Source organism: Rousettus aegyptiacus, unplaced genomic scaffold (genome assembly GCF_014176215.1).
Source record: "Rousettus aegyptiacus isolate mRouAeg1 unplaced genomic scaffold, mRouAeg1.p scaffold_m13_p_2, whole genome shotgun sequence".
NCBI lineage: Eukaryota > Metazoa > Chordata > Mammalia > Chiroptera > Pteropodidae > Rousettus > Rousettus aegyptiacus.
Genome location: NW_023416295.1, coordinates 144,331,523 through 144,336,383, shown reverse-complemented (window position 1 = coordinate 144,336,383; position 4,861 = coordinate 144,331,523). Strand labels below are relative to the sequence as shown.

The following is a 4,861-nucleotide window of genomic DNA, read 5'->3' as shown; positions in this document are numbered from 1 at the left end:
AAACTCTATAAGAGAAAAGACAGGGCACACCTCTTGTGCCAGGCGTCATCATAGGCCATTAGTCTTTAGGTCATATCAATCCCTGTTGAACTAGTAGGGTTACATAGGGCAAAAAAAAAAAAAAAACCCAAAAAACAAAAACAAAAAACAAACAAAAAAAATGGTTAATACACCTATAAGGAACATCTCACAAAGAACTACTCTCATGCTTTTCAGGAGGGAGCAATGAAACTGACTAGGTGCCTTAAAAGACCTGCACATATGTTGCTATTTAACTTTGAAACTAAGCAAATGCAAATGTACAGTTTTTATATATGGTTAACTCTAGCATCTTCATCATTGCCAAGATTCTCATAATTATCGTCATCTTATCTACCCTGTATAATAATATCTAAAGCTTGACAAATAATATCTTACATAAGTGTATTACTTTGGTATGTCAAATATTCTTGTTAGTAGAGGATAATTTAATTCCCTAAATGAGGACTCTTGATTAAAAAAAATAGAATGGCAAGGCATAATGGCATAACCCAGCAATTTTCAAACTGGGGATGTTTTAGGGTGGTGGGACAGGTAGAGGTAGAATGAGAAGCAAAGCAGCAAATCCAGCTGCTCAGCCAGAGCACCCAGGAATTTATGTTTTATATTTTTCACATGCACAAAAGTTTTCACCCTAAGAAAAGATTTCACAGCCTAACAAAGTTTGAAAGCTATCTTTAGCGATATATGTTCAATTCTCAGTTCCTCCTCTCTCTTGCCATGTTAAAACACATAAATTAATTACCTTCTTTGCCTTTCTTTCTTTGTTTTGAAAATAGAAATAAGGGTCACTCTTTGATTGGTTTGATGTGTGGATCTAATGAAATATAGTATACAACGCAGTGGCATCACTGTAACTAGATAAATGATTGTTTCCTTCTACATCAAATACTGAACAGTAAACCTCTACTGGCCTTCATCTTTCAATGCTGGTTTAGAAAAAGATTTTTCATCAGCTTCATAAAATACTAACTGAGAGTTACATACAGTGTGAGCTATAGAAGTATATGTATATATATCATATTATATATAACATATTATAGGTTTCGAAATGTACTATTGTGAAAACTTAGCATTCCAGAAATTTTTCATTGCACAACAAGTAGGAAAAACAAAGGGAAGAGATATTACCTCACTGGATTATTCACACATATTATCTAACATGTAACTTAGTTGTAATTTAAATAATAATTTCTTGAAAAATAATTTGTGTTTTTCAAATATAAGATATTATCATTTTTAAAATTATGACTCATTTCTGTCTTCTATGTACTTTTTCTTAACAGCATTTTAAAACCTTAATTTTGCCTTATGGATAATGTTCCATTTTTCATTTTTTTTCAATAGTGAAATCATTGTACAAAACACAACTCCAGGTATCAAGAACATAAATGTGACTAAAAATCAATTACCTTACACATACAAATGTCGGTGATTTTTCTGATTTGCCAATTTATAAGATGGATAATTGAAGACTTGATTTTTAGGGACTTTCTCAATTTTATGGAACTTTAGGATTACACATATTCAAGGTACTTATTTTAATAAATGAGAGAAATTGAGTGCAGAGAAGGTATGTGAAGTCATACCACAGTTAATGCTGGGGCCACAAACAGAAGAACCACCTGCAACTCTTTGCTGAATCACCATTTGAATGAGGAGTTGAACTAGATTCTATTTTTAAAAGTATGTAACAGTTTTCAGAACTAGAAAACTTAAAGAATAAAAGTAGAAAAAAATTATAAAAAATTAATGCTATTTAACAAGCTTAAAAACGTCGCAGCAAAAAATAAAAATCTGTATTGTATTCGTGTATTATTCTACATCAAGCCAAAAATCCAATACTCTAATAGGGAAGTCCATTAGAAAATTCAATGATTATAATGCTCTTTAGATGATAGTTATCAAATATTCATTTGTCAAAAAGTCTCAGTGGCCACAAAGCCACTGAAAAAAAGTACTACCTTTCCAGCCTAATATGCAGCTAGATATGTCTACAAGTCTAAGTTCTGATTGATAGGATGTAAACAGAAGTGTCATGGGGAAGCTCCTAGAGATCTTCCTAATTAGCAGCATGTGTAGCTCCTCTTGACATCTTCTTCCTTCCTCCTACTTAGAACATATAGGTTGCCACCTTGGACCATGAGATCAAGGCCATGTATATACCTCGAAGCACTATATCAGCTCATAGACTTTTACATAAGAAAGGAACTTTTATATATGCTACTGCAGTTTTGGATTTTATGTCATTTGTAACAAAAATATTAATATAATAACTTTGGGTAAAGATTTACCCTCGAAATTTAACCTCTAAAATTTTAAAATAACAACTTTGGGTAAAGATTTAACCTCTAAATTTATAAGAATCAAAGGTGAAAGTGTTATAATGGTAAGTACAAAGCAGGCACTTCATACTGTTAGTTTATTTTTTTAAGTATATTAAAATTACAAATCCACTAAATTTTATAGGTTTCTAAATAAAATCATTTGTTCCTTTTCCAGCTCAATTTCCTAGCTTCTTTCTGAACTACTTATAGATGATACAAAGATTTTCATTGCATTTTAATTTCTCTCCAGAAAATTGCCTAACTGCCAATACGGTCATGTTCATGAATGCCTGATAGTTCAGAAAAATCTCTGCAAGAACCTCTTGGATAAATATTTAGAAAGGCATTCTGAAAGCATTTGGCAAAGCCGTTCTGGAATTTCTAAAGCAACAAGATACGAAGATCATGAGACTCTTCCTCACGCTAAGTCACACCTCTCAAACAAGCAGATCTATTTACTATACTATTATTTTTAATAGAAAAATGAAATTACGAAAAGATTCTAACATATACCTTGAGGAGACTGAAAAAGCATAGTGAATACTCGATGTTCCATCAGATATTTTCAAATTCTTTTTTTTGTAGTGGAACAATATGTGAACATTTTCAAGAAACCCTATTTTTTAAAACAAAGTTCAAATAAAAACAGTGATATCAGGAAACATTTATTGCAGAATGACATAATTAAAGTTACCTACCAAAACAAATTAAGGTTCTAGATGATGCCGTGAGGTTAATCTGTAGATAACACATTTTTGTGTTTCTTGTTATTTATTATACTTTCAAAGAATAGCTAAAAACAAAAAAGGATGGGAGTATGTCAAAAAGACACAAGATTTAACCTAAAAGAACTCCCCATGACCAAGGCTAAAACAATCTGAGAAAATAAATAAATACATAACAGCGCTATTGGTTTATAATTCAAAGAATAAAATATACATAAGTCTATACTGACGTAAATTTTTGATTAAGCAAACCAATTGGGAATAAGTGATAAATCTTTTTTACAAGAAATTGCAAATTATGTATTTAGACACTCCTGCTCCAGGAGGTAGGGTGTAATTCCCTTCCCTTTAGTATGGCCTGAACTTAGTGACTTGCTTTCAAAGTATGGAAAGCAATGTAGAAAGTAAAATAGTAACTTTATAGTGGAAAAACCGGACAGACACTATCTTAACTAAGCAATCAAAGTTAATATCATCAGTGATAAGTCATGTGGATATCATGATGCTGATTATGATGCAATGGCACTTCACCTCTGTGGAATTCTTTCCCACATCCATATAATCCTAATCTAATCGTGAGAAAACATCAGACAAACCTAAATTGAGGAACATTCTATAAAATACCAGTACTCTTCAAAATGATCAAAATCATGAAAAACAAGGAAAGACTGAGCACCGGTGCATATAAGAAGATGTGACAACTAAATGTCATGTAGTGTCCTGGATTGGATCCTGGAACAGAGAATGGACATTAGTGGGGGGCGGGGCGCAGGGGGGCTGGTGAAATCAAATAAAGTCTGTAGTTTAGTTAATAGTTTTGACAAATATACCATGGTTACATAACAGTAACATTAAGAGAATGTTAAATGAACATTTGTAGAAAGCCTATTAAGTGCTGCTAAAGAAAAAAATTCAATCAAATAAATTTGAAGACCTAACTGGTTTTATTGAGCAATCAGGATTGGGCAGCATCCCATCTACAAGAAGAGAGGTGTTCAGAGAGGCTGTACAACATAGAAGGCTTTTGTAGCCAGAAACTGGGTGGGATGCAAAAGTTGTTAGCAAAAGAAAAGAAAAGGGAAGAACTACAGCCATGCTACCCTGAAGAAGCCCGATTCTGTCCCTTCTTGGACGCTAAGCAGGGTTGGGCCTGGTTAGTACTTAGATGGGAGACCACCTAGGAAGACCAGGTGCTGTAGGCAGAAAAAAATAAAAAATAAGGTCTTGTAAATTGACAAGGTCCTTGCAATCTGTGAGGTCAACCAAAGGTTGCCTCGCCTAAAAAATAAAAAATAATAACAATTAAAATTAAAAAAAAAAAGAAAGGATTGTTTCAGGCCAGGTTAACTACCTTCTTATAGGAGAAGATCTGGTTTGATCAGACAGATTGCCTCAGCATCCTTTGTATGTATGTGCTGGGGCATGGGGGAGGAGGGGCCATGGAGGAGAGAGCCACTATGACAGATTACGTTATGGGTGCTGATCAGAAAATTCCAGACTAAGATTACATTCCTGGAGAAATTTGAAACTGAAATTAGATCAGATATTAACTCTAGGTGAAGTGTCATGAGCTTTAGCACAAGTGACTTTATTTTGAGCCTGTGATTTTCTCTTTAACAATGTTCAACCCTGTACTAAATTATAACTATAGTATATGTATTATATATGCACATATATATAGAACATGTAATATTTGTGTTAAATATTCCCCTAAGAACTATTATATAAGAGAAGGTTGTCCTCAGGGAGGACAACAAAAAACTATAAAAA

General features: G+C 33.1%; 1 pseudogene; it reads left to right on the top strand.

The window, feature by feature from the left end:
• The first annotated feature begins 4,174 nt into the window (after positions 1 to 4,174).
• Positions 4,175 to 4,293, top strand: LOC118614079 (annotated as a pseudogene).
• The last annotated feature ends 568 nt before the right edge of the window (positions 4,294 to 4,861 follow it).